The 27,064-nt window shown below is 40.5% G+C and overlaps 1 protein-coding gene across 6 annotated transcripts in view; it reads left to right on the top strand.

The window, feature by feature from the left end:
• LOC145516678 (uncharacterized) overlaps window positions 1–27,064 on the top strand; it is a 744,489-nt gene that overhangs the window by 641,026 nt on the left and 76,399 nt on the right. For 2 of the 6 annotated variants that reach the window (XR_014061657.1, XR_014061655.1), the window contains 2 exons: window positions 14,509–14,617; window positions 20,312–20,871. The exons of 2 other annotated variants lie outside the window; for them this stretch is intronic. The gene's annotated coding sequence lies outside the window, so the exon portion shown is untranslated. Of the gene's footprint in view, window positions 1–14,508; window positions 15,821–19,604; window positions 19,668–20,311; window positions 23,342–23,688; window positions 23,796–27,064 lie in introns of those variants that run through there. 2 more of the 6 variants (XR_014061656.1, XR_014061658.1) reach the window with 2 other exon arrangements.

Genomic DNA, 27,064 nt, shown 5'->3' with positions numbered 1-27,064 from the left:
GAAGTGCACTGCACATAAGAAATTGAGCATATTTCAAATTTAAAATCCAGTCAGCTACTAATTTTGCACATGTGTGTATGCATGTGTCCGTGAAAGTGGGCATGGGTGCATTTAAATGATGCTTTTTAATAGCTGTAATCCCTGTCGGCCGCCGCCCCCTGCCCCCGGCCCCCGTCCGGGCCTAGCCCCTCTCGGCCGCCGCCCCCGGCCCCCGGCCCGGCCTAGCCCCTCTCGGCCGCCGCCCCCGGCTCCCGGCCCCCGGCCCGGCCTAGCTCCTCTCGGCCACGCTTCTGCGCCGAGCCATCGCAGCCGCCTCGCTTCTGCGCCGAGCCGTCGCAGTCGCCTCGCTTCTGTCCACCCAAAAAAGCTGTCCTTTTCATTATAGGGGACTGGAATGCAAAAGTAGGAAGTCAAGAAACACCTGGCATAACAGGCAAGTTTGGCCTTGGAGTACAGAATGAAGCAGGGCAAAGGCTAATAGAGTTTTGCCAAGAGAACGCACTGGTAATAGCAAACACCCTATTCCAACAACACAAGAGAAGACTCTACACGTGGACATCACCAGATGGTCAACACCGAAATCAGATTGATTATATTCTTTGCAGCCAAAGATGGAGAAGCTCTATACAGTCAGCAAAAACAAGACCAGGAACAGACTGTGGCTCAGATCATGAACTGCTTATTGCCAAATTCAGACTTAAATTGAAGAAAGTAGGGAAAACCGCTAGACCATTCAGGTATGACCTAGATCAGATCCCTTATGAGTATACAGTGGAAGTGACAAATAGATTTAAGGGACTAGACCTGATAGACAGAGTGCCTGATGAACTATGGACAGAGGTTCGTGACATTGTTCAGGAGACAGGGATCAAGAAAATCCCCATGGAAAAGAAATGCAAGAAATCAAAATGGCTGTCTGAGGAGGCCTTACAGATAGCTCGGAAGAGAAGAGAACCAAAAAGCAAAGAAGAAAAGGAAAGATATTCCCATCTGAATGCAGAGTTCCAAAGAATAGCAAGGAGAGATAAGAAAGCCTTCCTCAGCGATCAGTGCAAACAAATAGAGGAAAACAACAGATTGGGAAAGACTAGAGATCTCTTCAAGAAAGTTAGAGATACCAAAGGAACATTTCATGCAAAGATAGGCTCGATAAAGGACAGAAATGGTATGGACCTAACAAGCAGAACATATTAAGAAGAGATGGCAAGAATACACAGAAGAACTGTACAAAAAAGATCTTCACGACCCAGATAATCACGATGGTGTGATCACTCACCTAGAGCCAGACATCCTGGAATGTGAAGTCCAGTGGGCCTTGAAAACCATCACTACGAACAAAGCTAGTGGAGGTGATGGAATTGCAGTTGAGCTATTTCAAATCCTCAAAGGTGATGCTGTGAAAGTGCTGCACTCGATATGCCAGCAAATTTGGAAAACTCAGCAGTGGCCACAGGACTGGAAAAGGTCAGTTTTCATTCCAATCCCAAAGAAAGGCAATGCCAAAGAATGCTCAAACTACCGCACAATTGCACTCATCTCACATGCTAGTAAAGTAATGCTCAAAATTCTCCAAGCCAGGCTTCAGCAATACGTGAACCGTGAACTTCCAGATGTTCAAGCTGGTTTTAGGAAAGGCAGAGGAACCAGAGATCAAATTGCCAATATCTGCTGGATCATCGAAAAAGCAAGAGAGTTCCAGAAAAACATCTATTTCTGCTTTATTGACTATGCCAAAGCCTTTGACTGTGTGGATCACAAGAAACTGTGGAAAATTCTGGAAGAGATGGGAATACCAGACCATCCTACCTGTCTCTTGAGAAACCTGTATGCAGGTCAGGAAGCAACAGTTAGAACTGGACATGGAACAACAGACTGGTTCCAAATAGGAAAAGGAGTACGTCAAGGCTGTATATTGTCACCCTGCTTATTTAACTTATATGCAGAGTACATCATGAGAAACACTGTGCTGGAAGAAACACAAGCTGGAATCAAGATTGCCGGGAGAAATATCAATAACCTCAGATATGCGGATGACACCACCCTTATGGCAGAGAGTGAAGAAGAACTGAAGAGCCTCTTGATGAAGGTGAAGGAGGAGAGTGAAAAAGTTGGCTTAAAGCTCAATGTTCAGAAAACTAAGATCATGGCATCTGGTCCCGTCACTTCATGGGAAATAGATGGGGACACAGTGGAAAGTGTCAGACTTTATTTTTTTGGGCTCCAGAATCACTGCTGATGGTGACTGCAGCCATGAAATTAAGAGACGCTTACTCCTTGGAAGGAAGGTTATGACCAACCTAGATGGCATATTTAAAAGCAGAGACATTACTTTGCCAACAAAAGTCCGTCTAGTCAAGACTATGGCTTTTCCAGTGGTCATGTATGGATGTGAGAGTTGGACGGTGAAGAAAGCTGAGCGCCGTAGAATTGATGCTTTTGAGCTGTGGTGTTGGAGAAGACTCTTGAGAGTCCCTTGGACTGCAAGGAGATCCAGTCAATCCATCCTAAAAGAGATCAATCCTGGGTGTTCATTGGAAGGTCTGATGTTGAAGCTGAAACTCCAATACTTTGGCCACCTCATGCGAAGTGTTGACTCATTAGAAAAGACCCTAATGCTGGGTAGGATTGGGGGCGGGAGGAGAAGGGGACGACAGAGGATGAGATGGTTGGATGGCATCACCGACTCGATGAACATGGGTTTGGGTAGACTCCGGGAGTTGGTGATGGACAGGGAGGCCTGGCGTGCTGCAATTCATGGGGTCGCAGAGAGTCGGACACGACTGAGCGACTGAACTGAACTGAATAGCTGTAATTGTTGTTATTCCTTTAGAAACGGATTTTATTTGCCTTACTTTCTGTAGAGTTAATTAAATACCAGAGAAATATGTTTACTGTCTCAGGTTCCACATACGTGTGAGGATTTTGTCGTTGACTGGTCCAAACAGAACACCTTTAGAAACACAGCAACACTTAGCTGCTCTTGGGAAAACCTAATGAGTCATTACCATATCAATATTGTTATTTTCTGCCTTAATACCCCAGATTCCTGCTTACCCAATCTCATTAAATATATTATATATGTATATATAAACACACACACATATATATGTATATATATATTTCTTAACACTAGGAAATTAATTCCAAGATACTTTAAAAATATATCTCCTCTTGTAGGGTGCACAGAAAATCCCTGTGCATTTCTTTGCACCTTCATATGAATTTGTAATTGCTTTAAAAAAAATTATTTTCCCTAAATATCTGTAATACATACAAGAGCACAGGGAGTTTGTCTGGAGCTCTGGTGAAAGCATTTCTATTGCCTTCCAAATGCAGTTCTAGAAATACCACCCACCAGATTGGGGTGCAAGAGGATTTTCCATTCACAGGCCACCCAAAGTTTAATGATGCAAAAGGATTTCTTAAAAGTGAGTTTTCTTAGTAGAAGTTATCCTTGATTTAGAAGAAAAATAACAGACATTACAGCTGAATCCTTCTTTTTGACAAAGCCCCTTAAGTAAAAAAAGGGACACTCTGTGGGATCATACAAGTCTTTGGATGGGACTTCTCAAAGTATCGTGAGCCAACCAAAGCACTGTTGTTTGGCATACATTTTAACACTTCAAAAATATTTACTGAACATTTTTTTCTGTGAGAGCTCCTGTACTAAGCTTGTATAAAGTCAAAGATGAAGAAGCCATCAATGTCCACCCAGTTACTGAACTCACCACCCCATCTATTCATCATTCTCCGCACCAGAATCCTCCTCAAGAGCTACAGATGCTTCCTCCTCAGGAAGTCCACACCATCCTTCCTCTCTTCTTTCCCCTCCAATCCCATCAATACTTCAGTCATAGGGCCAGCTCATTCCTGGATTGAAAAACCCATGCTTCAGACTTTTCTCTAATTCTTTTGTAACTTCACCATCAGCATGATTTTTTTCAAATTTTTAAACGAGTTATCACATTGCTTTTAAAATCCTTTATTGGCTTACCATTACCTATGCTTGCAATTTTTAATTCCTCTTTTGTACAGGTGGGATACTGTTTGAAAACAAAATCATACCTCAAAGCATTAAGTATTTGAAACTGATTGGTATTGTATTACCGTAATTTATTTTATGAATCCCAACTAGTTGATCAATGAGAACACTGAGATTATTAAGGTGATTACCAAAATTTCCAATCAACTATGTGAATAAAATTTTACTTTTACATCAACCTTGATGTCCAATTTTATTTCTGTGCTTGGTTTAGAATTTAGAGAAATTTAAAAAATCCTAATTCACACTGATAAATACTTGAAATTAGGAACAGGTTTTTAATAGCTATTTTTGCCACCTCATGATATTTTTGCAATTAAATGGAAATGACAGGAGAAGCTTTATTTTGAAAGCTGAGCAAATGGAGGTGAACTTGGCAGCCCAAGTTAATTGTGTTGGCCATCTCTAGTATGTTCAAACATAGGGTTTGTTTTTTTTTTTTTATATTTGAAAGGGTTTTCTTTGATTAGTTATTAAAATAGTTTAAAATATTTCAATATGAAATTCAAATCAACAACCACAAAGCAGAATCAAGTCACAACTTCTTAGCATCTTAGCATGGTCCATGAAACCCTTCATAATCGTGTCCTTTGTTTTTTTCCTCCAGTTGTGTATCTCATCTTTATCCCCAGGTTTAGCCCAACCATTTCTGATTGTCGAAAGCACTGTGATTGTTCAGTCCTTGGTTTCCTGTCTCTTGCTTTTTTTCCTCTGCCTGTGATGCGCCTGGAGTTTTCTCCTCTGGGAAATCTCCATTCTCTCCAGGGAACTCGGCCACTCCCTCCATGCCCCACCTACTCTAGAAAAGAAAATCTGTATTTCACCTTTTGAGATATTTATTTGTTTTTGTTTTTTCTCCCTTCACCCTTCCAGACTTGAGGAAAGGACCCCGCATTACTCGTATTTGTGGCAGATTTGCACTTTGTTACATTGGCTTAGCTGAAACTGTGGTTTCAGGATCCCCAGTATTGTTTTCGTTTCTCTGATGACTGGCCATAAGAGAAGACGGTGTGAAAGTTTGTGGCAGAGGTATATCGGCAGCTCTTTCAGAATACAGTTCTTCCCTTCCTTACCAAGCCCAGCACTTACCAGCATGTTACATAAAAACCTGGCTCCAATTTCTAGTCTAGTGGCTAGGAAAACAGAGAAGGGGTGGCTGCTACCATGGGTGGATGCTAACAGAACTGAATGCTGTCCTGGAAGGCAGAAGTGCCTTCATTGTCTTCAAGACAGGAGGGAGGGTTGATGCTTAATAGGGAGAAACAGGCCACTTCTGCAGCCCCATGATTTTGTAAATATCTGGGATTTTCGAAGGCATTGATTTAGACATGTCAGGGCTTACTCTTCCTCATCAAGGGCCCTGGCCTTGAGAAAGCAGCATCTCCAGAGTTGAATATGTAACCTTTGCTGGAGCTTTGTTATCCTTATAATTAAGTCTTGGGACTGATCTTTGGCCTGCTCTGCCCTCTGGCTAGAGGAGATAAGAGTCTCTTTCTTTGCTGCCAAAGAGACCCTCTGAGTTTCACATTTTGCCTTCAGTTGGTGATTAATTACTCTCAACCTTACATTGTCTCTCTCCAGTGCAAAAATTTCACTCAGCAACACCCTTCTGATATCTTTGTCTTTGTAATATGATGGCTCCATCCCCTTGTAGGCCTGAGACACTGCACCTGCCATTGCATACCTTCCATCTATACCCCATCCCAGTGTACCATCAGCAAAATGTTGACAATTGCAGAGCTGCCACATACCAGGAACTTTGAGCACTTCACCTACCACCCGTGACAGGGTCTTCATCACCAGCCAGCCCATACATCATCCAGCTTCAAAGTCCCATTTCAGAATTCCACAGAACACTCCTGACACCAGCTCTCTCAGATCAGGTTCCCTGCAAGGTGACCGTACGACCAAGATGTTCACCATCTGAGGTGAAGATAATCAAGGAGATTTGGTGACCATAGTAATGTCACTTGAATTGACCCATAAAACAACCAGCTACAAGGAAAGAGATTGGATGAGAACTTCTAGATGTCATGACTTCATGAGTGTGTGTGTGTGTGTGTGTGTGTGTGTGTGTATTTGTGTGTGTGCAGCAATCACACTATGACCATAGTTTCCCTGGGCTCCGGGCCATGACTTACCGCAGCATGGGAAATAGAGCTGGACTATTTCTGCCCAACTCTAAGGAGCAGACAACACTCTAGAAGCCTCATCAGCCCCACTAAGAATTTTTCAGGATTATACTACAGATTGAGGCTTTTCTTAACCTTACTTTTCCCTCTGTCCCTCCATCAGTGTCAGGCCTGCAGCCCGGTCCAAAGGCTCTCCTGCATCTTCTTGCATCCTCAGCTCTTTCTGTTTCACAAGCATTTCCCCCAATAGATGCTTGCATGTCTAATTCTCATTTGGCATCTGCTTCTTAGACCCTAACTGACACTTGAGTGCTTTTAGAACAACTCCTATCAGTGATTCAAGAAAGGAAGAAGGCAGAAGGGAAAGTTGCCTGTCCTGCAGTTCCAGGAGAGGGATCCTCTGATTTCATAGGAAGTTCTGGACCTGGGAGGACCCTTCAGGGCAGTCCCATATTGAGACAAGAGGGCTCACTCTCATACCCTCCATCCCTCAGTCATTGGAGAAAGGCAGCCACAAGAAAGGGACACAACCTTGGGTGAATCAGCTCCTGTTGGCTGAGAGAAAGTCCCAGGGAAAGGCTCAGCTGTGAGCCATTGGCAACAGACACTCCAGGAGGCTGAGGGAAGAAGTGTTTTGGTCCCCAAGGAGATGATGTGGGTAGCACAGAGCTTCTACTTCAAAGAGGAAACTGAAAACCATTGTTCTGATTACAGGACATTGTTCTGCTCTCTTTGTAAAAGAAGGATATCACATTTTATAAAACTCTATGGGTAAGAGTTTTATGTGAGTGTATATTTCAGGGTTTAGTTTTGGGGTCAGGAAGAGAATCCCATAAGCAGGGTAACTGTGAGAAAGAGATACATTACATGCTGATGGAGTGAACTTGTGTGGATTGTATTCCTTCCTGAGGCTCTGTGCTCCTGCACCACATGGAGAAGATGTTTCTTCCTTTTTTCCTTATAAAGAGGACAGGAAGTTCAGTTCAGCTCAGTATAGTTCAGTCACTCAGTCATGTCCGACTTTCTGCGACCCCATGGACTGCAGCATGCCAGGCTTCCCTGTCCATCACCAACTCTCGGAGCTTACTCAAACTCACGTCCATGGAATCATTGATGCCATCCAACCATCTCATCCTCTGTCATCCCCTTCTCCTCCTGCCTTCAATCTTTCCCAGCATCAGGGTCTTTTCCAATGAGTCAGTTCTTTGCATCAGGTGGCCAAAGTATTGGAGTTTCAGCTTCAACATCAGTCCTTCCAACGAATATTCAGGACTGATTTCCTTTAGGATGGACTGGTTGGATCTCCTTGCAGACCAAGGGACTCTCAAGAGTCTTCTCCAACACCACAGTTCAAAAGCATCAATTCTTTGGTGTTCAGCTTTCTTTATAGTCCAACTCTTACATCCATACATGACTATTGGAAAAACCATAGCTTTGACTAGACAGACCTTTGTCGGCAAAGTAATGTCTCTGCTTTTTAATATGCTGTCTAGGTTGGTCAGAGCTTTTCTTCCAAGGAGCAAGTGTCTTTAATTTCATGGCTGTAATCACCATCTGCAGTGATTTTGGAGTCCAAAAAAATAAAGTTTCTCACTGTTTCCATTGTTTCCCCATCTATTTGCCATGAAGTGACGGGACCGGATGCCACGATCTTCATTTTTTGAATGTTGAGTTTTAAGCCAACTTTTTCACTCTCTTCTTTCACTTGCATCAAGAGGCTCTTAAGTTCTTCTTTGCTTTCTGCCATAAGGGTGGTGTCATCTGTATATCTGAGGTTATTGATATTTCTCCCAGCAATCTTGATTCCAGCTTGTGCTTCATTCAGCCCACATTTCTCATAATGTACTCTGCATATAAGTTAAATAAACAGGGCAACAATATATAGCCTTGACATACTCCTTTCCCAATTTGGAACCAATCTGTTTTTCCATGTCCAGTTATAACTGTTGCTTCTTGAACTGCATACAGATTTTCAGGAGGCAGGTAAGATGGTCTGGTATTCCCATCTCTTTGAGAATTTTCCAGTTTGGATACCATCAATTATTTACCACAGATACTACAGTTTGGACATGAAGGATACCATCAATTATTCAGTCATGCTACAGTTATCCATAAGAAATCTCTACTCTTTTAGTGCCTATATTTTCTCCCAACAAATAGAAATAGCAATATTACAACTACAACTAACTGTCTGCTAAGAAACATAATCATACCTGGTGCTTGCCACATCAAGTTATTTAGTCCTCAGAGAACTCTACAAAGTAGACATTACAATTCCCATGTAATAGTCAAGCCAACTGCTGGTTGGAAGGTTGATAGTTTTTTTTTTTTCGTTTAGTTGTTTTTACTTTTATTTTCTGCTTGTTTATCCTTTTATGCTTATTGACCATTAAAAAAAATCTTTTTAATTGGAGTATAATTGCTTTACAATAACATGCAGCTGATTCACGTTGTATGGAAGGTTGAGAGTTCCCTCCAACATTACACAGCCAAGATTCAATTAACCTGGGATCAAATCCTGGTTCTAAGAGCAATTCCCTTTACATCTTCCTACGCTTTCAAATCCATTTGGAAATCAGAATTCCAACTGTAAATGCCCTTGTTCTCCATCACACTTCTCAATTTAAAGGAAAGGCAAAAAGCCAAAGCCTCAGCCCCTCTGGACTGTCATGATCAAACCCATTGATAACTAAGATCGGAAGATAATTGCACAGGTGTTTGGAAGCTGCACTAGCAGGTGTCATCTATGACTGGGAAGTTATTCTATGAATGCGTGCTCTTCACCAGTGTGCTTTTGTCTCACAGTATCTCTGTTCCCCCACAGATTATTATTGTTCCCTCATTTAGCGGTCCTCAGCAGAGGGACTACTGTATGGATGTGCGCGCGCACACACACACACACAAAGATTCTCCTGCTCTTCAATTACCAGGATTCAGCAGGCTGCTAGGCTCTTTCATTCCTTTTCCATATTCAACCTTTTGATGTGTTGCCTGTACCATTCTTCCCCATGAGCTAACAAGGCTGTCTGCGATGAGAGTTTCATGGGCAGCCAATTATAGCACAGATGTAAGTGTGATCAGAATAATGCAGCCTACTGGGAGGCTGTCATTTACAGAATTAAAGGCAATGCAGTCATTGCTAAAGGATTTAGTTTGGACAGAAGCTGTAACCTTCCAGCCATACTTCTAGCCATCTGAATTTGATGGGTTGTTTCTGTGTTTCAGGTTGTTTAAATTTTTTTTCTGTTGTGTAAGCAACTATTGCTCATGTTTTAAAATACCTAGGAGTAATGGTAATCTCTTTGCAATAAAATATGGATGAAGGTAGCCTGTCTCATAAAATGCAATGCTGTGAAACACAACCGTTTGAATATATATATGTAAACGAATGATAGTTGTGAATAGAATTTCAACATGCAAATGAAGAAAATGGAAGAAACTTGTGCCATTCTCTGTGTACAAAAGCCAGGGGTGATGCCATACTCTAGTTGTAAATTTAGATTCTTCCAAATCAGAATATTTAACATTTAGGTCTACAATAACCCAGAAAGTCACCATGATAGTATGTACTGTCCTCAAATGTATACAATATCAGAGCACCCATGTTATCCTATAGATGGATGGCAAAACAGCAGAACAGAGTGGAAAAGAGTCACTTAACTTCACTTTCGGTGGTGCTTTAGTCACTAAACTGCGTTCAATTCTTGTGACCCCCATGGACTGTAGCTCACCAGGCTCCTCTGTCCGTATGATTTCCCAGGCAAGAATGCTGGAATGGGTTACCATTTCCTTCTCCAGGTGATCTTCCTGATCCAGGGATTGAATTCTCATCCCCTGCATTGCAGGCAGACTCTTTACCTGCTGAGCCACCAGGGAAGCCCATGCCTCAGTTTATCCACAATAAGAACTTAATCCTGGTTTTTCTTAATTTACTTCAGTCTTGACAGGAAAACTGATCTGATTTCTCTTAAGGAACAAAAAAAGGAGCAAAAGAGAGATAGCAGGGGAGGAGCATGAGAAAGGATAACATCATCTATCTGCCACCCACCAATCCAACAAATGATAGGCTCATCCAACCTGCCACTCCCCATGCACTTCAGTGCTGTCCCTAAGTGACCAAGGTGATGCTAGATTGTGTTGGCAATGATTTACATCAGTTATTAAAGAGGACACATACAGGCTTGACACATTCGAGTGTGTTTTTTGACCATGTTGAAACACGAACAGAAGAGCTATGTGTTTAACCAACATAAGCAGATGTCAAGGAGTGCAAAAAATATGCCTCTTTCAAAGTCAGTATGTCTGTGTATTTGTGCCAACATATGCCCAGAACATGTGTATTTTGAGTGGTAAGCATGAGGACAAGTGAGAAAAGGAATAACAGCGCTCTTCCCCCACCCCACCCCCAAAACGCCTGTTATAATTTCAGTAAGTTGAAAGCATTTTATTATCACAAGATCTTACATCTATTCAGGAGGCTAGGAGATGGACATGTTGATGTGGGTACCGAAGGGAGAAGCCCAAGAGAACGTGGGGATGTGGGCAGACCAAAGTCATGGGGTCACTCTTTCGCTGGAAGGTAACATCAACTTTCCTTGATTTAAAAATTGAAGACCAGAAACAAACAAAAGAACTAAGTCCTGCTGCCTGATTGGCCTGAGATGGAACATTGGCCTTTTTCTGTCTTGATGTTTCTAAATGAAACAACAGTTCTTCTTGAGTCTTGAACCTGTGGGCTCTCCTGGTTCTCAGGCCTCTATACTCAAATTGGAACTACACTATCAGCACTCCTGGGTTTCCAGCTTGTTCATATTGACTGTAGACCTTGAGACTTCTCAGCCTCCATAGTAGCATGAGACCATTCTTTATAATAAATTGCTTCATATGTATTTGTTTTGCTTGTAGACTATCTCCCCCACTAGAGGATAATGCTATGAGTAGAGACCTTTTGTCTATTTAGTTTGCTTCTGTATTCCCAGTACTGGAACGGTGTCTAGCAGATTGTAGGCATTAAATAAGTATTTGTGAACTATAAAAAAATAAAAATAAAAATGAGCTGATCTCATGTGGGAGGGGCCAAGTCCCCAGATGGGAGAGGACCTCGGGGGAGGAAGAGGATCTTGTAGGGGTGGTGTGGAGCAGGTGGGTGAGGGAAGACTTTCTAGAGAGGATTCCCAAGCTGAGCCCTGAAGGAAGAGAAGAAATGCATCACACTAGAGAAGGTGTGTGCACAACGGCACCCAAACATGGTGATGAGAAACTCGAACACTTTGGCAGACTGAAAATCTTCTATTTCAAGTTCATGTCAGTACCTCACTAAAATAAAGGAATAGGAGGGAAACACGAACTAATCTCAAGAAATATCCCTTGAGGGTAGAACAGAAATGTATAAATGGGTTAAACTTGGAAAGTGACTTTAAAATAGGAGAAGATAGAATTCAGCCAGGAATCTTGAAGGGAGCTAATGTAAAGCAGATAGTTTGGGATATTACATTAGAAAGGTGGATGAGGTGAGATTCCTCATAAAATGGTAGAAACAGACTTAACGATGGGCCAGGGGAATAGACTTCAGGCACCCTGAGCAAGGGAGGGCGCCAGAAAATAGTATTTAAATAGTTGCTGTGTGCCAGATGCTGGACTAGGCATTTCATACATGTATTATTTAACCTACAGCTTCCCTGGTGGCTCAGTGGTAAAGAATCCACCTGCCAATGCAGGAGATGCAGGTTCGATCCCTGGATGAGGAAGATCTTCTGGAGAAGGAAATGACAACCCACTCCAGTATTCTTGCTTGGGAAATTCTATGGACAGAGAAGCCTGGTAGGCTAGAGTCCATGGGATCACAAAAGAGACATGACTTAGTGACTAAACAACAATAACAACAACTTTATAAGAGAGGGACAACTTTATAAGAAAGGGACAATTTTCCATTTTCCCAATAGAACATCTCTGGTGCCACAGGTTAAATGTTTTTCTGAGGGTTACACCACTCAAGTAATACTGAAGTCAAGCTCTGTCTGATTTCTAGAAGCTAGAACCTAAGAGTGAATGCAACTGCAAGAGTGATCACACCTGCATGAGGTTGGAGGTGGAGTCTCTGGGGGGTGATAATAGACTGTCCTAAAAGGAAATAGATTGGGATGCAGATTCTTGAAGTCACTGGGGGTTCTCTGGACTTTACAGGAGTGCCAACCTAAACCTGATGCAGACAGTCTGAGAAACGTGGATTTTATCAAAAGAGGTTTAGATGGGCTAGAACCCAAGAGACCCTGAGAGACTTCTGCAGGTCTTTGTTGAACTACTGGGAACTCCCTTAAAGAGAGGAACTGTTGTGAGTAGAGTTAGCTGATAACTTCCAGTGTCTTAGGACATTCTGCTAAGATGGTAATGTAATTCCAGAAATACTGATTACTAGAGTGAGAGGTAATTATGAGATTATCTGGTACATTTGGAGGGGAAAAAAGTGCCTGAACTAGACAACAAGAGTGGGAGGAGGTAAAACAAAGAATACTGGCAAAGACCATGAAAATGGTATAAGCATGGACCATCCAACCAAAAGAGAAAAATCAGTACTGATGATGATTCTGCCTTCCTCTGACCAAAAGGCAGGATGCTCTTTATCAAGTTAGGAGTTTGAAAACAATGTATACATTACCAGATGTTATTAATACTAAGCGTATAACTTCATGGTGTGGTCCATGCTCCAAACCACAATATATCCACTAATGAACAAAATACAGTGCAGACAATAGCATGTGCTATAAAAATAATCTATTTTTTATCATTGCAATATTTTTGATTGACTAAAATTTCTGTTTGGCTTTTCAAATACTGAGTATCCTAATGTGACAAATTATCTCCATCTGTTTTATCTTTATTATCTTCATTGCATCTGATTTCAATATCCAGGTGCTTTTTCCAGAACATTGAGATGGTCTTGCTTCATTATAACCAGGCTATTGTTGTTCAGTTGCTAAGTCATGTCCCACTCTTTGCAACCCCATGGACTGCAGCATGCCAGGCTCCCCTGTCCTTCACCATCTCCCAGAACTTGCTCAAACTCACATCCATTGAGTTGGTGATGCTATCTAACCATCTCATCCTCTGCTGCCCTCTCTCCTTTTCCCTTCAATATTAACCAGGTAAGTTATTTAAATTCCCTGAGTCTTCATTTGCTTATCCACGAATTGATACTTGGAAGGTGTCTCATGGGGTGTTTATGAATATAAAGAGCAAATGTATGTGAAAGACTTTTTGTACTTTCTTGCATTCAGTAGATGCTCAATGCATTATGATTACTATTACAGTATTTTGAGTAGCAGTAGACACGTGGGTATCAGGTAACCCATCCATAGGCTCATAAGAGATATTTAATGATTATTTTTAAGATATTAAATCTGGGGGAATGGATTCACAGAGTAACGTCATAAAAATTTTGATAGACTACATTTTATGTTGAAATTTTCTTATAGCTTTTTTGGCGAATATATTTTTATTTTGCAAAAATTTGAATCTCCTCTCCCTTTAGAGCCACAAATGGTCATCCTTATGTGTGTGTGCCAAGGGGGAGTGGGTTTTCTTCATTACCTGTTCTTCTATAACACAGATTTTCAATGTTAACTAATGAACGGTCCTCACACTAACATTATTTGATCCTATCCTACAAATGAGCACATTGTCAATTGCATAGAGCATAAGAGAAACCTAGAAAACCGTAAAAGGAAAAAAAAAACAAAGATAAGCTTGGAAAAACATGAATAGTTTTTGCTTCTTCTTTCAAATATGATTTCTTTTTTAAAAAAATTCTTTTGTTTATTTACTTTTGGCTGTGCTGGGACTTCGTTGTTGTGCAGGCTTTTCCCTAGTTGCGGCTCACAGATTGCTTATGGCAGTGGCTTCTATTTTTGCAGATCACAGGCTCTAGGGTGCTAGGGCTTCAGTAGTTGTGGCACATGGGCTCAGTAGTTGCAGCTTGCAGGCTGTAGGGCACAGGCTCAGCAGTTGTGGCCCACAGGCTTAGTTGCTGCGTGGCATGTGGGATTTTCCCGGACTAGGGATCAAAACTATGTCTCCTGAACTGGCAGGCACACTCCTCATCACTGAGCCACCAGGGAAGCCCGATTTCTTTTTTTTTTCTGGTAGACAGGGTAGAGACAAAGAAAAAGGTGGAATTTCAGAGCAGCATCTACAGTGGTATGCATGTGAGAACAGGCCATGGTCTTGTTCTAGCCTCCATGACATCGCTATGGCGAGAGAAAATGTGTGTAACTGAGGCCAGAATAAGCCTTCTTTCTTATAATCTGTCTTTGACCCTGAATTATTTACTATTCTCAGAAGAACAATGCAGATCAGTGTGACTGACATCACAAGAACCAAAGATTTTACTTTCATGGAAACGTTTCAAAAAGTCACAGTGGATGTGCTAACCCAGCTGGGGACACAGGTACAATTTTCTTCTCTCCGTATCATCTTTTCTGACTAGACAGGCAGCTGAATGACTGTAAGTGAGAGACCATTGTGATAGGAAACCAGGTGACGATTTGCCTCATACAGGATGGAATTGACACACAATCACCTTGGAGAGATGCAAATGCCAAAAACACAGTTGGAATTTTGATGAGTAATAATTATTAAATCTGAATAATTGAGTATATCTATTCTTAGGAATTATTTGACCCAATAATTATTACCCAGGAAAATTAAGTGTGTGTTTGAAATCCACATTTTATCGCCAATAACGAGCCTGTCAATTCCATCCCATTAGCCAGTTTTTCTTACAGGCTAACGTTAATATTAAAAAGACACTGGAAATCAGTTCATAACCATATATACTTATAGAATCTATGGATTATAAACTATCAAAATAAGTGATTACTTACGTATGGAACGTCTAACAACCTGATTCATTTAAAAAACAAATATAATCCAGCCAGATAGCATTTCACACCTTTCATTCCAACAGTTGCATGACAAGAAAAGAAAAAGCATTTAGCATTATGCATTTCTCTCAGCACTGAGAATAGGGGAGTGTGCTAGTTTGTGGCAACAGTAGCGCAGTAGAAAGTACAGAAGTCTTGCAGTTAGACAGCCTGGTTCAAATCTGTCATGATTCAAATCCATGACCTTAAGAAAGTTATTCGTTTACTATTTTAAAGCTTATTTTATTCAACTTTGAAAAGAGGGAGGAGAGACATCATAATCAACTAAGAGGGTTGTGAAAATAAAATAAGATATATAACCTGTAATATGTAAAATATGTAATGTGTTTGGCCCGTCATGGAAGTTCAGTCATTTCAGATCCCTTCCACTATTTGTGTGAGAGATCGCTGACTCCAGATTTGGGTGCATATGCCCAGACCACAAGTCTTGAGTGTTGTAAATGTCATTGTTCCCCTTAATTCTCGCAACCATTTTATTCTCATAACCATTTCATATCCTTGGTTATGAGGAGACTGAAGATCTGAGAAAGAAAGACCCTTGCCCAGTTCACAGAGGTGGTCAATAATGGAGGCAGGACTGAACTCAATCTGAGTTGGAGTCACTGATCCGGGCTGTTTTACATCACCCAACAGGAGGAATCTGCTTCACTGGGCAACTTCACTAGAGTCCCAGGGCACTACGTCAATAAAAGAAAAGTAAAAGAAAATCAAAATTAAGCCATTTAACTAATAATTCATGCCAAACTATATGTAGAGTAGAATTCAGCAGTCACATGGGTTTTTCAAAATAAACTGATATTTCAATAATATTTTTTGCTTGTAGCAGCTACTTTATGTTGTGTTTCCCTATTCACTGGCATTAAAAATTTTGTTATTGCCACAAGGCAACTTTAAAAGGAAAGTTGAGAAGAGCACCAAGCTGGGGCAGAAACAGACAAGTCACCAGGCAGAAGCAGGAATTACCCAAAGCTGGCCTGATGCCGGAAACAGCTACAGCAGCTTTCATTTTATTTAGTTCATCTTATTTCAGCCATCAAACCAGGTGGATAGAGGAACTGAAACAGAGTTCCCTAAAACTGAGTTCCCCTGCTAAGGTTATGATTCATCTCTCTGTCCAAGATTTATGCCCTTTCTTGTCCTGCCCCTGCTCTCCTAAGAACTGAAGGTTATTGAAGAAAAAGTGGAGGCAGGGGGTGGGGGGAATGAAACCAAGCAGGATCCCACAAGGCCTTCCCAGGTCCAAAAACCCCTCTGTGCTCTCTGTCTCCTGTTTGTAGGAAAAAGGCTTAGTTTCTGGGCCTTCCTGAGTTCCAAAGAGCAGACTCAAACAGCTGAGGATTAGTACAACAGAGTCACTGGACTCTAGGTCCTCTTAAAGGGATGTAGACAACAATCTGATGCCTATCTTAGAGTTATTCTGCAGAAACTAAGACCCTCATCCAGGTGGAGGATGGTGATTACATGCTGACAACAAGCTCTAGACCCCTGATGGGTTGCAATGCATCACCCTGATACCTCACAACCAACCAATCAGAAGAAGGTCCATGAGCTGATCACGCCTCCTATGGCTCTCTCCCCTAAAACTGTCTTTAAAAACACTTGCCTGAAAGCCAAAACAGGCTTCAGTTCTTTTGAGTATGCGTGCCCTGCAAATAAACCCTGACTTTGCTGCTGTCAGACTTGGCTTTCTGCACTGAAGGCACACAAGCCCTTGCTCAGTAACAGAACAATTAAAGCATAAAGTTATCTTTGCATGCTAAGTCGCTCCAGTGGTGTCTGACTCTTTGCAACCCTATGGACTGAAGCCCGCCAGGCTCCTCTGTCAATGGGATTCTCCAGATAAAAATACTGGAATGTGTTGCCAAGCCCTTCTCCAGGGGATCTTCCCAGCTCAGGGATCAAACTCACACCTCTTACATCTCCTGCACTGACAGGCAGGTTCTTTACCACTAGCACCACTTGGGAAGCCCAAAGTTATCTTTAGGATTTTGCCAAATATTTCTCTCAAGAAGAGATGATTCAAACCTGTTATATCATTGTGTTACTCACAAGGTCAAGAGCAGCCCTTGGTGACATGTTAAACCATGTACTAAGACTGGAGGTCCTAAACTGACAACTTCCAGGTAAACAGCATGAATTTTATTAGAAATCAGCCCATGAAAAAGAACACGTTGATTTAAACTCCAAGCCAATTTTTATGAATAAGCATTAAAAATAGATCACAGAGATTTTATTTAGGATGACCAGATAAAAATATAAGACAGAAAAGGAAAAGTTCTAGATTTCAATTAATTTGTTTTCCATATGGGTCAGTTAGCATAGATCATTGTTTTTCAAATCACCAGTCATATACTCTGTTTAGTGGCACTGTCAGTTATTTTAAAATAGAATAGAATAGAGTATATTGCCCATAGTAAGAGTAAGTATTGTGGTAAAGTTTTACTTGTTATATATGTAAATGTGCAAGTACATTGGTTAGTACTGGGTCACACTCTCTAAGATTTCTGAGTGTGTGTTACAACAAAATTTAAAGGTTATTGATCTAGACGGTGGCTCAGATGGTAAAGAATCTGTCTGCAGTATAGGAGATGCAAGAGACAGAGGTTTGATCCGTGGACTGGGAAGATCCCCTGGAGAAGGGAAAGGCTACCCACTCCAGCATTCTTGTTTGTTTGTTTAGAGTATGTAAATTTACTGGTTTATTAAAAGACATTATCCTGGGGGTGGGGAAGGAGAGGGTAGGACAAAAGGAGAGTGTAGCGTGGAAACACATACACTACTGTAGGTAAAACAGATAGCCAGCAGGATTTGCTGCATGACTCAGGGAACTCAAACCAGGGCTCTGTGACAACTCAGAGGGGTGGGATGGGCTGGGAGGTGGGAGGGAGGGGACGCATGTACACCCATGGCTGACCCACGCCGATACTCGGCAGAAACCAACACAACACAGCAAAGCAACCATCCTTCAATGAAAAATCAATTTAAATAAATAAATAAAATTTACACAGAAAATTTTAAAAAGACATTATCCTAGATTCCATATATATGTACTATATTATATTTGTTTTTCTCTTTCTGATTGACTTCACTCTGAATAACAGACTCTCAGTTCATTCACCTCACTAGAACTGTCTCAAATTCATTCTTTTCATAGCTGGGTAATATTCCATTGCATATATGTACCACATCTTCTTGATCCATTCATCTGTCAATGGAAATCACAGTGCGCTGAGCTCTCTTGTCAAGGAGTCCCAGGAACGCCTACCCCTGGCATCCCAGCCGTTTATCCCACTCACATGCATATGGCCTTGCCATTCCAGTATTCTTGCCTGGAGAATTCCATGAACAGAGGAGCCTGGCGTACTATAGGCCCTAAGGTTGCAAAGAGTTGGACACAGCTGAGTGACTAACACTGAACTGGACTGATTTAGATAAAATTTAAGGTGACTTTCAGCTCTGAAAACCACATGATTCTGCTTTGGTCCAAACTGGTAGCATCCAGATCAACTTTTTGCAGACCCAGAGCTTCCTGGAGGTTGCTCAGGATAGAGGTTTTCAGGGATGGGCCTCAGAAGGGGTGATGTAACAGAGCTGCAGGCCACCAAGTCCAGGGCAGCTCCACTATCTTCTCAGGCATATTTTGTATTGTTAAGGAAAGAAATAACTCAAGGCCTATGGTGTGGGCATATGCCCCCACATCTGGAGTCAGTGATCTCCCACACAAGCAGGGGAAGGGTTATTGAAGCGACTGCACTCTCACAATGAGCCAAACATTAGTATATATTTTATGTATTACAAGCTATACATGTTCTTTTCACAACCCTCTTATTTGATTATTGTTGAGCCTCCACTCCCTCTTTTCATAGTTGAATAAAATAAGCTTTAGAATAGTAAATGAGTAACTTTCTTAAGGTCAGATTTGAATCATGACGGATTTGAACCAGGCTGTCTAACTGTAAGCCTTCTGTACTTTCCACTGCACTGCTGTCTCCGCAGATTAGCGCATTCTTCTCATCCCCAATGCTGAGAGAAACGCACGATGCTCAATGCTTTTAAAAAACGCAATTTGAATCTTCTTAGAGATGACTAAGGGTTTGGGGATCTGGGTGGAACCAAATATTCCTGTTGGAAAACCTTTAAATGAGGAGTGGAAGAAGAAGAAAAGGCAAGAATGTAGAGAGAATCGTAGACAGATAAAGTCCCTGCTACCAGACACATCCTTTCAGAACTACAGGCTGAGAAACAAAGTTTAAAAGAAGGGGGTGGGGGTGGGGTGGGAATGCTGAATTCAGCTTTCACAAAGTAATGAACAGCTGGAGTGTTTCTGCATGATTTACCCTAATGTAACAAGTTTGGAATTTTTAAGTTTTGGGGAGGAGAGAGGAGATGAAGTTCATGTTAGTTCTTGGTTATCTTTGTAGTAGTTACCCTTTGACACCTAGGAATCTTCAGCTTGAGAATCTATATAATTGTGAGTCATCCTCAGAGCTTAGAGCATTAACATTCCCACCTAAGGACCCTTGGCCCATCGAAAGGGACCTCTGGGGTGTGGAGGTGGGTCTTGGCTTTCTGGGCACAGCCCACACCTCTTCACCAAGCACTGGAGTAGCATTTCAATGAGAACAAGTTCACAGGAGAAAACTTCCTCAAACACTGAGCTTCTGGTTCATTCAAATTTCTATCTGGGGGTTCCTGGAAAACACTGGGGAGATGGGACAGATGTGCCAGCAAACCACGAGCATCTGGAGGGTTTAGCTGAGTGGTTCAGCATCCATTCCAGAGGTTTGATGACCTCTTCTCATCTGCAGTGACAGAAACTTCTATTTCCAGACTGACAGGGCCCCAACCTGCCAGGCCACAGTTCTGGGTGGAAGATGAACGGTACTGTTACAGTCTTGCTGCGTTTTAAAGATTTTGCTCAGGCAGGAAATTGGCCTGAGTAAACGATGAAGCTCCTGAATTTGATTCCAATGCCCCTGTGAGATAGCTTCAGTGCCCATGAGGGGAGGGTAAAGAGGGTGTGATTCGTCCCAATCAAGAGACTAAATAGCAGCTGTTCCCATAGGCAAGCAGTACAAATGACTCTGCTTCTGAGATAGGCTTACAACAAATCCAAACTAATCTTTGTGAAACTGTGCTCTAAATGATTAGTGTTAACAAGCATTTACTAAGACAGTTGCATTATTTTCTCTCCTCAGGATTTCAGAGCCCAGCAAACCCCTCTCACCCGCCCTTCTCCTTATTTTGTCATTCCACTGCAGCATCTTTTTTGTACTTCTACAAAGAAAAAAAAATGCCAAGAATCTGCACAAAGATGAAGCTGTTAGAAAAAAGGAAAAAAATGTCATTCCTATTCAGGGCATGGACTGTAGATTCCACCCAATTATTTAGAAGAAATCAGTAGGTGACTTCGAGCCACAGGAGTTATGTAGGCAGACCAGATCCTTGAATCTATCATCTCTTAACATTCAGGAGGTAAGAGAATGAGCTAGAAGTCCAACTCAAGGTCTCAGGCTGTCTGTAAGATTTCTCTTCTTTCTGCCAATGGCTTCTTAATTTAAACAGAGCCGGCTTTCCTAAAGGTTTCCTTCCATTATCCTATTCTATACTCAGAATTGCATCCCACGGCTTCTAAATTCTATATGATCCAAATCTGGCCCAACTTGGTCACTTTTGTAATCTGATAAAGAATTATGTACAGGTCGTGATAAATGATTGATTAAAAAAACAAAGAGGTGTCCATCATCCGCCCAAATGATATTGGAGAACTCTTGAGACATGTGGCTATTTTTATCTTGCCTCCATAAAAAAAACATAAAATTTTTTTTATGGTGGCAACTTGATAGTTGAGAAAGAGGGAAAACAACAATTGGAGGAATAGAAGGAAGTTTTGACTATTTCAATGAGAGAGAAAGGGCAGTTAAGTATGGCTGAGGCCCTTTGCTGTTCACCTGAAACTATCATAACATTGCTAACTGGCTAAGCGTGTGTGTGTGTGTGCATGCTGAGTTGCTTCAGTCGTGTCTGACTCTGTGCTGAGTTGCTTCAGTCATGTCTGACTCTGTGCGACCCTGTGGATTGTAGCCTGCCAGGCTCCTCTGTCCGTGGGATTCTCCAGGCAAGAATACTGGAATAGGTAGCCATTCCCATCTCCAGGGGATCTTTTCTTCCCAGGGATCGAACCCAGGTCTCTTGCATAGCAGGCAGATTCTTCACTGTCTGAGCCACCAAGGAAGCCCAGTATTCTTGTCTAGAGAATTCCATGGACAGAGGAGATGCTAACTGGTACACCAGTACAAAATAAGAAGTTTTAAAAAATAAAATATTAATATTCAGTTTTAAATAAATAAAAGAAGACTGGAGAGGTTAGATGAATTACTACGTGGAAAATGTGCCTGCTCTCTTTTTCTTAGCTATTCCTTAGACGTCTGTCAATACCCCTTACCCTCAATCTGTTACTCTTCTGTACTTTTCCTCTTCTCCCCACGTGCACACAAATAAAGTTTAAAAAGACACCTCAATGTCAGGGTCCCAGCAAAAAATGTATCAGAAAACCGTACAATCTATAAACAGCAGGATGAAGTAAGATGCCTGAGCTTTCATTCTGCCTGGGCCATTGTGACAGAGCTGCTATGGGAGCTCCTAAGTAAGTAGAGACAAGGATCTTTCTCTCTTTTTAATATTTATTTGGCCATGCCGGATCTTAGTAGATGCACACAGGATCTTCCTTGTGCCATGTGGAATCTTTCCTTGTGGGGTGCCGTGGTATGTGGGATCTTAGTTCCCCAACCAGGGATGGAACCTGTGTCCTCTGCATAGCAAGGTGGAGTCTTAACCACTGCACCAACAGGAAAGTCCCAAGAATAATTTTTTGTTCAATACACCTTCCCTCCCAGCCAGTTTGGCAGTATACCTATATATATTATATGTATACAATTGCCTCTGTCAAGAGAAATAGGGACAATAAAATGGTTTGCAGTTTTGTTGTCAAACCACAAAAAAATGGTATGGTTTTTGTCTCTTGGTTTCAAGGCAAGTATCAGTACAATGTAAACCTGGGCTTCTTCACTCATTGATTTCTTCTACTGAATGGATCTTTCATTCATTTGTTGGGGTTTGCTTCATCTCTTTTGACTGAAGTTTGTGCCTATGTAGCGCTTCTCTGCTTTTCACAAATTCTTTAGGCACGTCTCCCTATCTGCAGTTTTTGAATCAAGAGCAACCTGATGGCTCTATTCACAAATGCTCTGACTTTTCTGAAAGGTTCAAGAACAAGGTTTCAACCAACTCCCTTTTACATTGAAATTTCTCTGCAGAGATCATGGTTCTGGGAGCTAAGACTCAGAGCAAGAGACAAACATAAAACTATGTTTGTGTGACACAGAGCCAGTCACTTTTTAATTAATTAATCAATTGTTCATCAAGAAAAATATTCTAGCCAATGAATATGTCTATCAGAAAAGCTGTTTGGCAAATTCTTCGAAAAGAAAACCATCATGTATGTGATTTTTGTTTATTATTTGTCCTAATAGATATGGACTTAGAAATACAGACATTAGTTAGAGATATGTGGAAGAAATAACAGATAAAAGAAATTCAACGAGTATTTCATGGGATCTGGAAAAAATGTGTTTTCAGTGAATATTCTACGGATGTAGTGAATAAAAAATTACGAATTTGTATATGTATGTCTTAAAAGACACTTGCTCCTTGGAAGAAAAGCTATGACAAACTTAGCGTATTGAAAAGCAGAGGTGTCACTTTGCCAAAAACGATCTGTATAGTCAAAGCTATGGTTTTCCCAGTAGTCATGTACAGATGTGAGAGTTGGACCATAAAGAAGCCTGAGTGCCAAAGAGTCTAGTCCCTTGGACTGCAAGGAGATCAAACCAGTCCATCCTAAAGGAAATTAACCCTGAATACTCATTGGAAAGACTGACGCTGAAGCTGAGGCTCCAATACTTTGGCCACCTGATGCAAAGAGCCAACTCATTGGAAAAGACCCTGATGCTCAGAAAGATTGAGGGCAGGAGGAGAAGGGGATGACAGAGGATGAGATGGTTGGATGGCATCACCAACTCAATGGACATGAGTTTGAGCAAACTCTGGGAACTGATAAAGGACAGGGAAGCCTGGTGTGCTGCAGTTCATGGGGTCACAAAGAGTTGGACATAACTGAACAACAGCAATGTCTTAACAAGATTTCAACAAAAGAAACATGACATAAGGTAACTAAGACAGATTTTTCTTTTAAAGTGAAAATTAGATTTGAATTTATTTTTATTCTTTGCTCTATGATTTCCCTGTGTCTTCCTTTGCCTTTCTCCTTTAAAGGGCAAAGTAACAAAATTCGAGTCCAGCTGGACTCTTTAAACTCAGTCTTCACTTAGCCCTTCCTGACATACACTCTGATGTAAGGGGAATCACCAGTTTTGTTTTTCCCAAGTTCTGCCCTTAGTCTACTCTCAATTATAACATACAGGGACTGGTTATCCATATAGTGAAGTGTGTGGGATTTGACAATGTCCTCTTTCTTCCCTTTATTCCTAACTTTTACACTTTTTTTTCTCATTAGCACTGCGCTCTGACCACAAACGAGGGAAGGGACAGTAACAGCAGTTCAGTATTTTGGTAGAAAGATCAGCTGTAATACAAATTAAAAGGAGTGTCTTGAATGAGGTACAAGATCATCTGGGGTTTTTGCATTTTTGTGATTAGGAGGTGATTAAGCTGTATTCTACCATAACCACCAGTAAAATGAAGATGGAAGAACTAACTCTCTTGAGCTGCAACATCTAATTGAATTCTGGGGATAGTCCAAAACAGGCCACTGTGTAAAGAGATAAACCAGGGTCTTCTGTCTTCTCCTTTCTCCCCACCCACCTCTAATGAAGGGGTAGCTGCTCCGTGTAAATTTTTAAAAGCAAATTTGAATGTTCTTCCTCTACTAATAAGCACCCAGACGACCAAATACAGACATTACTCACACAATATCAGCACTGCTGAAACTACAAACACATCATTTTCTATTGCAAGCTGAGCAAGAAACAGCTATTTTTATGAATCTGTGGAGTGGTTTGATCATGTACAAAAGGAGAGAGTGAAAATCACACCAGGGTGAAAATTATATTACACACATGAGGGAGATGACTTAAAAGTCTGTGCACAAGTATTAGCTATGGAATGAAGTTCATTTGAGCCCTTGGCTGCAGCAATGTACTCTAGGATTTTTCACTAGAAATATATTGTTAAGAAGTAAATATTTTGTGTTTGATGTCATGATGGTGATTTTTTTTTTGGTCTTGGTTTTCTGTATTATTTTAGATCGGTTGTTATTAGGACTTTGTCAAGAAATGTATTTGAATAACTAATAACTGGTGACTACTCTTCTAAGAGTTAACCCCCCTCTTATAAAAGCAAAAGCAGAATTTTATATATAACTATTTCCTTGGTGTGGTTGACATTCATTATGGCATTGGAAAAGGTTAGAGAAAGCCATGGGGTGTTGTTTTTAGGATTAAATGAAATAACATAAAAAACAAATTTGAAATGATGGCCACACACTAGATGCTCTATAAATGTTAGCTGTAAAGGGTAATATATTTCCAAAGCCTGATGTTTCTTTTTCCTCAATGGACTGTTCCACTTTTGCTTTTCCATTTTTCCTCATTCAGTGATGTTGGGATGAGTAATTAATTGGTCCAGCCCCTTTCAATCTTTGTCTGTTTGTCTATCTCTCTCTCACTTTCCATATATAAAATGCATTATGTGAAGTTCAAAATGAAAAAACCAAAGTTACCAGTTAGAGAAGAACAACTGCTTGAGATTATTATCAGAGAAAAATACACTAACCTTTTTTTGTTTGACCCATTAGATTTTCAATCATGTTCAGTGAAAAGGGAGGGAGGAGAAAAATAGAAAATTAAACCCTATACTATTTGCATTGGGAAACCTTTGAATTAACAAAATGAACAACTTCATCATTAAGATAAAATGAACTTAGTTTCAGACATTGTAATCTCTGTCTCAATGTCCTCCATCTGCTTATTGCACTAAACTGTGTAAGTATGTATTACTGGGAAAAACTAATATTTATCTTGTAAAGTATGATTTTCTACTTGGAGAGTGCCTAGATTAAATGCCTAGTGATTAAAGGAAAATATCTGGTATCTTTCTAATACACCCATGTGTCTTTACTAACAATTGATCTGATGGAGAGTCATCACTTTAATATTTCAGGAGATTAGGTTTAGATATGCATATGCATATACATGTATACATATACATACACATGTGTTTGTTCAGTTGTTCAGTCATGTCCAGCTGTTTGCAACTCCATGGCCTGTAGCTGCCAGACTCCTCTGTCCATGGAAATTCTCCAGCCAAGAATATTGGAGTAGCTTACCATGCCCTCCTCCAGGGGATCTTCCCAACCCAGGGATCGAACCCAGGTCTCCCACATTGCAGGCAGATTCTTTACCGTCTGAGCCACCAGGGAAGCCCATACATACACATACACACACATATATAGACTTATGTGCATATCCACATGTACCCACACAAACACATATGTACAAAGAAACACAATTATACCAAAAATACAGTGTACTTTTAAAAAAAATTATCAGATCTCACAGTTGATGTTTTCGGCAATCCTATCTGTGCATGCAAGGACCACCTGGACAAGACATACAACATTTCTGTTACTGGAAAAGTACCGTTGAGTGCCTTTCCAAATTCCCATTCTCCAGAGACCAGTTACTTTCTAAGTTCGATCACTGCAGACAAGTTTAGTCTGTCCTTGGAATTCAAATGGGTGGAAAAATGCAGTATGTTTTCTTATGTCTCTGGCTTCCTTTACTCAACATAATGATCATTTTATATTGTTGAGTTTATCCTAATTTGTTTCTTTTTATTGGCACAATATATGAATAATCCAAAAATTATTTACCCATGTTTCTCTTGATAAATATTTGGTTTGTTTTTCTTTTCTGGCTATTCACAATGAAGCTAATATCAACATCTTATAAAAGACATTGTTTGGACATATGTTTTTAGTTTTCTTGAATAAATACCTAGAAGTGAAATTACTGGATTAAGGGTAAGAACATGTCTAACTTTATAAGAAGCTGCCAAACTGTTTCCAGTATGGTTGGATCACTCCTATCAGTGAAGTATTAGTGATCCAATTGTTCCACATTCTTGCAAATATTTGGAATTGCTAGTCTTTTTTCTTTTTGGTCATCATAATTGGTGTAAAATAGTACCTCATTATGGATTTAATTTGTTTTTCCCTTGTAGCTAATGGTGTTGAATATATATTAATATGTTTATTGCCCTTTTTGAGAAATATATATTTAAATCATTTAATCATTTTATATTAGTTTTCGTTTTCCTTTTATTGTTGTTTTGTAGAAGTTCTTTATGTATTTTGGATAAAATGCTTTTGTGAAATCTATCCATTACAGGTACATTTTTCTAGGCGTAGACTTGCATTTCCACGTTTAATGGAGTGTACAGTAAGAAGACTATTTTAATTTAGACGAATTCCAATTTGTTCATTTGTATTTTATCTGAGAAATCTTTGCCTGTCTCAAAATAACAAAAATACCCCTCTATGTTTTCTGCTAAAAAGCTAAATGATCAAAAATTAGTTATCTGTGTGTGGGTGACCCTTTTCCTGGACTATTCTGTTACATTGATTCATTTTTTTATCTGAATACCAATACTACACTCCCTTGATTACTGCCACTTAATATGTTTTACAATTATATAATGTTAATCCAACTTTATGCTAATATTGTAAAGCAATTAGCCTCCAATTAAAATAAATTGATTAATTTTTAAAAAGTGGTTTGACTACTCAAGGTACTTTGTATTTCATATGAAATTTAGAATCAACTTATCAATGTCAATTTCTACCAAAGCTGCCCCATAACTCCGGGGATTGA

The sequence above is a fragment of the Giraffa tippelskirchi genome, chromosome 8, assembly GCF_054371585.1.
Source record: "Giraffa tippelskirchi isolate mGirTip1 chromosome 8, T2T-mGirTip1v1.2.pri, whole genome shotgun sequence".
In the NCBI taxonomy this organism is placed as follows: Eukaryota; Metazoa; Chordata; class Mammalia; order Artiodactyla; family Giraffidae; genus Giraffa; species Giraffa tippelskirchi.
Note: the sequence above shows the minus strand (reverse complement) of the source record. Positions and strands in the feature narration are given on the sequence as shown.